An 11,793-nucleotide genomic window follows, 5' to 3' on the forward strand; every position below is an offset into this window, starting at 1 on the left:
AACCTCTCAATTGGCCAGCCATGTAAAAGGGAAAAGCCAGGTGTGCTAACTCCCCTTGTGGGGTTATTCCCCTGAGTGTATCACCTTCAAGATATTCTTAGGGCTTTCCTGATGGCTCAGTTGGTAAATAATGCACCTGCAATGTGGGAGACCTGGGTTCAATCCCTGGGTTGGGAATATCCCCTGGAAAAGGGAACAGCTACCCATTCCAATATTTGGCCTGGAGAATTCCATGGAGTGAATAGTCAAGGGGGTCTTGTGGGGTTATTCCCCAGAGTGTATCACCTTCAAGGTATTCTTAAGTCAGACCCAATTTCTCTGGGCTTTATCTCCTGGGGAAGATGAACTGGAGAAGGCATCAGCTTCCTGCCCAACTTGGGGTAAACTGAAGTGTTCTGGGTGTGATAATAACCCAGGCTAAACTGCTCCCTTTTAGAAAGCATCAGAATATTACACTTCCATCTCAAATGTCTTTGAGAACTCTGTTTTTCCTTTGCCAGGAGATAATATGTAATTTGCTTTATCTGACAAAGGTGGATAGAACCAGAGAATACCCTGTCTGGGGCCTCTCACTGGAGCACCACAGCCTGGTGTGGATGAGTTTTCTCAACAGAACATTCTTTCTGGGCCCTTCAGCCTGCTTGAGCTGTTGCATTCAATACTGTGGGGAGCCTTACTGTAAAGTTTTGTCCATGAGTTCTTTGAAAGTCAGATCAGGAGAATGCAATGATCAAATATAACTGGAAAAAAGGTAGTGTGTCTAGTATAGTTATTAAACTCGGGCAAGAAGGATCCTGGCCTTGGCACACAAGCTGGTCCTCCTCTTGTGACGTTCTACCACCTGCTGTAAAGTTTCTGATGGGCCAAGAGGTTGATGGACATGGTCCATCAGCCTTCTAGAACACACTCGATATGAAGGACCCTGAATGCCCAGTGCAAACACCCTGAAGCCTGCTTGGAGAAAGCAGGCAACATTTCACCGTCATTCAGGAGTTGTTGATGTGCACATCCTCACGGTGTGGATGGAGCTTGATTGTCCTTGAGCCCAAAGGGCCCTCGCTGTGCTGGGTAGAGCCCAGATTAGGAGAGAGGGAGGTGGGTATACCACGCTTGTTGGCCTGAGGTAGCTCGTTTAAGATTAGGTATTATATAGATGGGCCTCTGTTGGTACTTTTGCCCCAGACTCTGCCAATACTAGGTGGCCCTGCATGTGTTGGGGTTTTCCTAAAAGTTGAGAACAATCTCTGCTTGGAGAAAAGCAACTTTGATTACTTGAAGTTTTCTTGCTTGGATATTTACCCAATGTCATGGCCTGAAGCTATCAACTTTCTAAAGCCTTGACATTTATCCTGTCTTTCTTATTCTGACAATGTTTTCATTTTAGCTGCTGCCATATGACTGCAACTGGCTTGCCCCGAGTCCAGACCCTCTGCGAGGGCACAAGTCATTTAAAGGCACGGGAGACCACATGTGAAGAGGAGGAGTCTTGAGCTGGGCCTTAAAAGATATGGTAAGCCAGAAGGGAGGACCCTGGGCACATGGGCCAGAATCTTCCATTAAAATATTTGTCAGTAACGATCTGAATGGCCCAGGTATCAGGGGTCCTCTCCTCTTGGTAGCAACAAGCTCCAAGTAAGCTTTCCATCCCTGGTTTCTTTTGTGCTGTCTTTGACACACTTTCCTCCATCTTGACAGATTTTTTCTTGACTGTCAAACCCCCCAGCTACTGGCTCCTCGGTTTACTTCCTTTCCCTGTCACATATCTTACCAAAGGGGTGCCCAGCTGTCTGCAGCCCCTCCCCTGGTCCCTCCTTGGGCCCAGTCACCTGGCTCCCATCACCACCTGTCCCCAGCTCTGCTCTCTGGACGGTCACCTCCCCTTTCCTTTCCTTGACTTCCCATCGCTGAAGGTGTTAAGCAGTTTCCTTTGGAAACTCTCCTTTCTTCTCCTGTAGGATATTTGGTGTCGTGTTAAGATTTGGATTTCCAAAAGAATGCCCTAAAGGCTAATTATTTCCTTTTAGGAAAAAAAAGTTTGCCATTAGAGTAAGTGCTACCAAATGAACCGCTATAACTGCATGGACAACTGTCCGGGATTCACTTATATATGGAGAGCTTCCTCGGCAAGTAGTCATTAGGGTTTTTATGGAGTTTTTTTAAATATTATTCTATTTATATTAAAGATGCATACTTTGGAAAAAATCATCTAAGTACCCTTGGCACTAAATTTTAATTTCACCAACCACAACTGAGGTCTTTATTTTAGGGTGACCAAATGTCCCAGGGTGCACAAGACTGAGGGGTGTTCCAGGACAGGAGATGTTCTATACCTAAAACCAGGGCAATCCTAGGGAACTAGTATAGTTACTGAACCTACTTCGTCTTTATCTTGCTCTCCCTTTACCTTTCAAGAGTTCAGAATACGCAGCTTAACAGAAATGCAGGATTTTACTTGCTTCAGCTATTTTAGACTTTCAAAATAGTTCTGTATTATTTACTTCTGTATTTACTTAGGCTGACCTCGTTTTATTGCACTTTATTGTGCATTGCAGATACTGCATTTTTTACAAATTGAAGATTTGTGGCATCCTTGCCTTGAGCACCATTTTTCCTACAGCATTTGTTCACTTCATGTCTCCGAGTCACTTTCTGGTAATCCATGCACTATTCCAGACTTAATTATTATTATATCTGTTATGGTGATCAGCAATGCTTGATGTTACTCTCGTAAGTATTTCAGGGCAAGTACTCATATAAGATGGTAAACGTAATAAATGTGCATATTTTGAGTGTTCCAATGACCAGCTCTTTCCCCATCTCCCTCCTTCTCCTCAGGCCTCCCTGAAACACAATAATATTGAAATTATTATTCAATAGCTTTACAATAGCCTCAAAGTGTTAAGTGAAAGGAAGAGTCAACTGATTTGGCAACCTTCACTGTTGTCTTATTTTAAGAAATTGTCACAGCCACCCCAGCCTTCAGCAACCACCACCCTGATTAGTCAGCAGCCATCAACATCAGGGCAAGACCCTCCATCAGCAAAAAGATTATGACTTGCTGAAGGCTTGGATGATGGTTAGCATTTTTTTAACAATAAAGTACTTTTTTAATTAAGGTATGAGAACATACTGTATAGCACAGGGAACTTTACTCCATGCCCTATGGCAACCTAAATGGGAAGAAAATCTAAAAAAGAGGGGATATATGTATGTATATGGCTTTCCCTGATGGCTCAACGGTAAAGAATCCACCTGCAATGCAGGAGATGTGAGTCCGATCCCTGGGTCAGAAAGATCCCCTGGAGGAGGAAATGGCAACTTTCTCCAGTATTCTTGCCTGGGAAATTCTTTGGACAGAGAAGCCTAGTGGTCTATAGTCCATAGGGTTGCAAAGAGTCAGATACGACTGAGCACACACACATAATGTATGTGTATAACTGGCTCACTTTGCTGTGCAGCAGAAACTAACACCACATTGTAAAGCACCCATACTCCAATAAAAATTAGTTTAAAAAAAGACTAGAATAGCTCGGTGCTTTATCAAAAAAGAAAAATATTTCAGTGTTAGAACAAAATCATACTCCCTAAAAAGTTATTTCAGTCCCAAGTGGCCACCGATGGTTTTCATACCATATAGTACATTGTCTTCCCACCAAAGCTGCCTGATTTCCTTCAACACAATGAGTTCCTTGTGCATTGTCTGAATGCTGTCTGGATTTAATATATTTCCCAGCAGTGTAATAAGTATAATTTACATCACTTCCTATTTAGTCTAAATTCACCAATGAACACCTACACAGCCCATTCACTTGAACCATTATTTCTGACATAAATTACATTTTCCTTGTACAGGAGAAGAAGAGATCTGTACACTATTTGTAGACATAATGCTATTGCACACTTAATAGACTACAGTATAGTGGAAACATAACTTTCATATCCACGGTGAAACCAAAATGTGTGTGACATTTGCTTTACTGCTGTGGTCGGGAACTGAACCCACTGCAGCTCTGAGGCAGGCCTGTAAATGCTTATTAACTCATCAGAAAAGACATTCATGGGCTTGAGGTTCTAACTATATTAGGACTATCAAACGTACCTATCTAGTCTCAAAAGGAAACGCGGCTACTCCTTAAGACTTCAGTGTAAATGAGACCCAAGGATGGGCAATGAGGGGATTTAACTTAGTTGTCTCCTTGAAGTCTGGAGGGCCCCAGTACATGCTGTCTTTATCATGCCAAGAGGGAAAGGGCTTCCCACATTTCTCCTTTCCTACAATTTAGATCCAGTGAATATTTTGCTTTAAATAAACAATAACAAAAATGCTGTCTCCTATCTGATTAAAGGTCATAAGGGAAAATCCACTTCCATGATTTTCATCAGACTATATCCTTCCTGGGACTTCCCAGTGGCTCATCCATAAAGAATCCACCTACAATGCAGGAGATACAGGTTCCATCCCTGGGTCAGGAAGATCCCCTGGAAGAGAAAATGGCAACCCACTCTGGAATTCTTGCCTGGGAAATCCCATGGACAGAGGACCCTCTGGGCTACAGTCCATGGGATTGCAAAAGTCAGACATGACTTAGTGACTAAACAACAACAATACCCTTCTTGTCTTAGTTTTGTTAGAGGAAGAAATCAAGGGAAAAAAACAGAGAGGACAAAGGAAGCGATGCCTCTGTAAAAGGTTTTAGGCTTATCCCAAAGAAGAAGCTAGAAATCAAGCCTTAAGAACTGATGTGGGTCAGTTCAGGAAGTGGATCTTCGAGGAGGTGTCGATTAACTCTTTAATACTGGGCACAACTAACTGGCGTATCTGAGAATCATCACTGGTAATAATAGCTAACATGGATTCAAGATTTTCTACGTACTCAGGCACTGTGCTATATGAGTTTCACATAGTATTACATTTAACCTTCACAACAGCCTTGAACAGCAGGTCCATCATCATCCTCATTTTACAGATGGACAGAATTAATGAGTGGCAAAATCGAGACTCAAAACAAGGCAGAGTCCAAAGCTCATGTTTATTCGCTGTTCTGTTTCTTAGGGGGTTGGGCAGGGGGAGAGGGGGATGCGTCTCAGTTCACCGTCAGCAGACAGTGTATTTAAAGCTGCAGAGAGTGGTACCAGCTGGAGAGCAGGCCTGACACTTCATCTTCAGTAGAAACTGAACTTTGCTCTTACAATATTGAAGAAAGTCATATTGGGCAACCCAAAGCTCTAAACAAACAGTATCCCCAAACTACAAGAACTGGATTGAACATCTGTTATTCAGTGTTACAGCAGGAAACAGAATCTCTACACCATCCGTAGTTGTGTTTGATTTGTTTGCTTTTTGTTTTAGAGAGAAAGGATTTAATGTAAATGTCCATTAAATCTATACTTCAATTAGAGGGCATTTCAGATTCTGTCTTTTAAGAAGAGCATTAAAAGAAAGAAAGAAAACGATGGAAACCTGAATTATCAAGCTAAGATTAGATACAAAGAATCTGACATTTTTGTTTGGGTAGGAAAAAAAAAATCAAACTTTCCTCACCCCATCTCCCCCGCTTTCCCCATATTTAATAAATCTGCCTTGGACTCTCCATCTGATTTGTATACAAGCCAGTTTATATCAGCAATGGCTAGGAAGTCTGAGAATGGTCATTTACCAACAGGGAACATAAAAAATGTGTTCAAGGCACTGTCTCCCCCAGAGAGCAAAAGAAAAATTATATCAATATGGGTGTTGTTTTTTCTTTCCCTTGCTCTCCAGAAAACAAATTTATCTTGGAATAGGCAGCATTAAATTTAACATTGGATCTCTTTGTGTTTCCAGGTCAAGTGGGAACACATATGCTCCCTACTGAGGAAAATAAACTGCAATGTATTTTTAGCATCCGTTGGAAGTACTTTCAGCTGAAGATCGTCTGCAGGATCTAGGCAATTTCACTGAGAGTCAAAGGATTTGCAGCAATGTTACCTAGAATTCCAGAACTTGCCCCAGGGGTCTGTAAATAGCATTCTCCCCAAACACATCACACCACCCCCAATCCTGGTGCAAACATCCTCTTTATGAGAAAATGGAGGAAAATCATTCCAGTGAAGGATAAATGAAAAACATGTTAAGTAGTTACGACAAATGAAACTAACCATAGCTCACTTGGCACTTTGAGCACCAGGTGGGGAGGATGGGGAGCAGAGTTTGTTCCCCCCAAATTTAGTGCCTCAGGTGGAAGGTAAGCCATGGACAGGGAGCCACCATATGGTGTGCCTTTGTGAAAAGTGGAACAGTGCACCACCCTGCTAGACCTAGGAGAATCATGTGGTTTCAGCTTCTGGTCCCTGCCTCCAAGGGTGGTATGTGCAGTGCACAAGCTGCATAGCCGTGGCAGTGGAGTCTTAGTTACTGGTCTGAAATGTTCGTGAGATTCAGTGACAGAGACAAATGGTTTCAGATCGTCCTTCTCTCTGCACAGTTTTGCAAAGTATTTCCCATTTAAAAAACAAATTTAGTTAACTGCTGGCTTTTAAATAAATGACATCTGGGATGTTGCTTCTTCCTTGAGAAACATTATATTTCTAAAATATAAACTCAGTCTACCATGACATAGTAGAAATAAAGTCTACCATAACACATAATATAAAGCACAGCATAGCATCACAAATCTGAAGTCCTCAAAGAACTGTAATTTTGATGATCATTATAATAAAAGTAATAGTGAAGGGACATAGTGAAGGACAGGGAAGCCTGGATGCTGCAGTCCATGGGGTCACAAAGAGTCGGACATGACTTAGCTACTAAACAACAACAACATAATAAATTCATGTATTTATTAAAAGACAAGGAAGCCAAAGTCACCATTTATATTCTTCCTGATACTTCATTACTCTTGCATTCTAAAAAAAGTTTCTATTTACTCTTCTGTAGAACAATAAAACATGACTCCCTACCTGCTCCACTTTATAACGTGAAATGGTGACGTAACTTGGAGAAATGGTGACGTAACTTGGAAAAATGGTGCACAAACAATAGGGATGATGGCACGTCATGAAACAAGCATCATGGTCGGTCATAACTTGGTCGGTCAATATTAATTCAGCACATACTTATGTAAGACTGTGCACTGTGCCTGGATACGAGATAATTTGAGGAGGCTTCTGTCTCTGTTGTCTTTGTCAAGGTATAAAAATAAAGCATTGTCTACTGCTGATTAAGACAGTCTTCAAAAGCCAAGGACCTCTCATCAGTTACAAAGATATTGTCTATTTCAAAATTTTCAGAGCAGATTTGATGGAAGTCTAGCAGATGTCTCAATTTCGTCCCTTTGTCCTTGCACCACAATGGCTCTTCAGAGACAAAAGAAGGTGAAAGTCACTCAATTGTGCCTGACTCTTTGCAGCCCCATGGACTATACAGTCCATGGAATTATCCAGGCCAGAATATTGGAGTGGGTAGCCTTTCCCTTCTCCAAGGGATCTTCCCAACCCAAGTCTCCTGCATTGCAGGTGGATTCTTTACCAGCTCAGCCACAAGGGATGGTCTTGCAGTTCTTGAAGGCTGTTACATTAACATGTACTTTACATTTTCAAAATGAAGAGTATTAAGTTTATATATTAGGAGTTTGGGTAATGTTCTAGTGCAGAATATTAAATTTATTCTTTTTTTCTTACTTTGGTGCTTTAAAAATAAATTTTTGTTTAAAAAAGTTTAACATGATGTACAAATTAAATGACATTGTGCCCCAAAATAAACCAATTAGATTACTGGAGCTTTATCATACCCATTGAGCTTTGTAGGGGAGGAAAAACAATTTCCCCTCTACTTCTGTGTTCTTAGCTAAAACCCTGTAATAAAAGACAGATTAATAAGAGAAAAGCAAACAGAAGTTTATTAACACATATACCTCACGTATACATGGGAGAGGTCTTCCCTGGGAGCTCAGACGGCAAAGAATCCACCTGCAATGTGGGAGACCTGGGTTCGATACCTGGGTTGGGAAGATCCCCTGGAGGAGGGCATGGCAACCCACTCCAGTATTCTTGCCTGGAGAACCCCCACGGACAGAGGAGCCCTCAGGCTACCATCCATGGGGTTGCAGAGTGGAACACGATGGAGTGACTAAGCACATGCACGCATACATGGGAGAAACCCAAGGGAAAAGGAGTCATTCAAAACGGTGGCTTTGAATGCTGGCTTATACAGCATCTCCAGTTGAAGACATAAGAAAGGTACAGGGCAGACCAGTCTTGTGGGTGATGGGAGGGTGTGTTATGAACATTTAGGTCCATACCTTCTCCATTGATAAGGGTCTAAAGTTGCCTACAAGGATTAACCTTTGTCCTTCCTGGTAGGGAAGGGACACTTTTGAAACTATGTGTCCTCCTTTTCCTTAGTATTGTCAGCATTTTTGATGAATTAACAAGGGTTCATTTTGGTCATGCTCAAAAAATATTAAATAGAAAAGAAGCAGAGAAAAGACTTTTTTTTAAGGAACTTCACTGGATGTTGGCAAATCGGGGGGAAGACAGATTTTTCTCATATCTGCTTTTCAACTGCCTTCAGCTCAAAATAATAACTATGCCAAAGTGGCATATGCTAGGGTGAGATATTCTGCTATCATTCAGGACCAAAAGTATGAAAGTCAGTCTTTCTGTGGGTCCAGGTGTTACACTGGAAACCTTGAGCTGTTATCTTAGACTATCAGAGAGACTTGGGAACAGAGGAAATCCGGTTCACCAAGAAAGAAAAAGGCAGAAGTGAAACGACCACAGATATTAGTGAGAGAGCATAATTCTTGGTTTTTCAGCACTTTGATTTCTTGCCTGGCATTCTTGAGTCTGAGCTTTTGCTACAACACCCTTGAATTGGTTTCTCTTCCTTGAAACCAAAGCACTCTTAGCAGAGAAACTGTTTTCTGGAAGTGAGTCTGCAAGTTACAGACCATGCTCAAGGAAACGGTTGTCAAAGCAGATGGGGTGAGAAGTGGGTAGTCCTGGAAACAAAAGAGAAGATGATAAAGTGTGTTCCATTCTTGCAGCCTTTCAAGGAAATGCAATAAGAGCAAGAAGGAGAGAGGCTTGAGGCCAAGGCTGCCCAGCCAAAAGCAGACAGAAAAGCAGTCGTAATTCAAGTGGGTACCAGGATCCTTCCTGACCGCAGCCAGCCATCTAACTGCTCAAAGTCAGTTTAAGAAGCATCTAAAAAGACACAGACCAATATAACCAGATTCTATCTTGTGACTGTTTTCAAAACTAAAATTGGGGTATTTACTGAGAAAATGTATAATCTCGACAATTAGTGTTGGAATATCTGAAAAAGTCAGGTGTGCTACAGAGTTCAATCCCCAAACTCCAGCTTTAACACCTCAAATCTGCTGTGGCCCTGCCACCACTCATCTCAACAGATAAATGTGACAAGACCTGTGCCCACTGTAAAATAGTTCAGCTCAAATCAATTTGGGAGCACAGGTGACATTTCATGATACACTGGAGGAAAAAAGTGCCAACATAAGCTAAAGAAAATGACAAATAGGAAATATTCTCAACACATACAACATGGGGTTTTTATTTAAACAAATACAAGGAATTCTTGCAGATCAGTTTGCAAATGATGAATAAACTAATTTTTTTAAAGGCAAGGAAAATAGTTTACACTAGAAGAAATACAAATAGGTAATGAATATATTTTAAAAATAGTTTAAACTCCAGAGTAATCAAAGTAATGCAAATTAAAATAGGATACCATATTTAGCCTATAAAACTGGCATACAGTGTGTATATAATTTTTTCGGTTTTGTTGCGATATAATTTATACATATACATATCACTATATAAATTTAATGTGTACAGCACAACAGTTTGACTTATATTATGAATGATTACCACAATAAGTTTAGTTAGCATCCATCATTTCATGCAGGTATAATAAAAAGTAAAAGCAAAAAAAGAAAAAAATGTTTTAACATGCAATATTAATAGGAAAAAATGGGGTACTTTCAGGTTATTACAGCTAATACAATATTGGTACAATTTCATTCAGGGCACTTAATAATATGTAGAAAAATCCTTAAGAAATATTCTACCCAGGGGAATTCTTCTAAAGGTAGATATGGCCCTCAAATATCCATATCCAAGGATATCCAGTTGGGAAAACTGAAAACATCCTGATTTCCAACAGTTAAGTAAATGTTGGCATGCATATATAATAGAATCTATGTAGCCGTTAGAAATTGCTCTCCAAGAAAATTTAAGAACTTAAAAAATACCTATGTCATAACATTTGTTGAAAATATACAGTTCTTCATATAAGCATTACCTCATGTTAATGTAAATACTAGGTTGGCCAAACTTTTGTTCAGGTTTTTCCATGAGCTGTTATGAACTTTTTGACCAAATCAATACATTTGTCTCTGTTGTTTAGTCACTAGGTCATGTCCAGCTCTTCTGCGACCCCATGGACTGCAGCTTGCCGGGCTCCCCTGTCCATGGGATTTCCCAAGCAAGAATACTGGAGTGGGTTACCATTTCCTTCCTCAGGGATCTTCCTCACCCAGGGATTGAACCTATGTCTCCTGCACTGGCATGCAGATTCCTTACCACCGAGCCACCAGGGAAGCCCCAACCCAATACATACACACATACTATTACCAAAACAAATTAGGGTCCATTCCCAAGTAAAGTCAACCTACTGACACTGGGTTGTGGCGAAGGAAAGTGCACCATTTACTGTGGGAAACCAAGCAAGGAGTCCAGGCAGCTAGTGCTCATAAGGCCTGAACTTGCTGATGGGTTTCAGGGAAAGGTTTTTAAAGACAGGGTGAGGAAGAGAGCTGTGGGGTACGTGATCAGCTCATGGACATTCTTCTGATAGCTTGGTGGTGAGGTAATTGGACTCAACATTATCAATTTGCTGGTTTCACATGGTCTGGGGTCTACGCAATTGTGGTCAATAAGTAGTTAACTTCTTCCACTTGGTGTAGGTTTCAGTATCTGTAAAACAGCCCAAAGGATTTGTCTCAAAATATTATCTATAGTCCTTGAGGAGGAACTAAAGGTCCTTGACTTTGTGTAATGGACCTAAACTATTATTATTTTGTCTTGCTTGACTGTTTTCCTTTCTGCATTTTCTCATTTCTGTGATTTAATATATTCTTTGGAACTCAGGGAAGGCTTAGGAGGCTAAATTTTTTCTACAAACATGAGGCAAGCAGAGGAGGACAGGGTTGGGGGGCAGAGATGAGGGGGAGGTATGGCAGGAAGGCCCCATAGGGCTCTGCTCAATTCTAGTACCTACATGTATATGTGTGTATGTTTGGGGTAGGAGGTAGGAAGTATAAATGGACCTTTACAGAAAAAAGCCTGACAATATCAGAGAAAATACATCAAATTGTCAGTAGCTGTTACCTGAATTGGAAAAAAATTTTTTTACCTGGAATTACAAATTTTTTTCCAAATTTTCTATAATAGGTATTATCTTTGTCATTAGAATAAGTTATATTTCAAAAGAAAGTCATGCAAAAAAGTACATATGTTTTGCTCAAGCAATCACAAAAGTGCTTGTTATATTTAAGTTATAGTTAAGATTATGTTTCTATATTTCAGTTTGTGATTTGTTTGACAGCAAGTATGTTCACAAGGAAATACCCCCTCTTCCCTGGAATACGGATCTAAGCTTCCTTCTTGCCCTTTGTGCAACCTTTATTTAGCATGTGCAATTTCCCCAGGTTAATTGCATGAGACCCATAAAGCTGGTATTTTAAAATACATTTCAAAAATATTGAGAATACATTGCCTCGTAATTCAATA

Source organism: Bos indicus, chromosome 27 (genome assembly GCF_029378745.1).
Source record: "Bos indicus isolate NIAB-ARS_2022 breed Sahiwal x Tharparkar chromosome 27, NIAB-ARS_B.indTharparkar_mat_pri_1.0, whole genome shotgun sequence".
Taxonomy (NCBI): Eukaryota; Metazoa; Chordata; class Mammalia; order Artiodactyla; family Bovidae; genus Bos; species Bos indicus.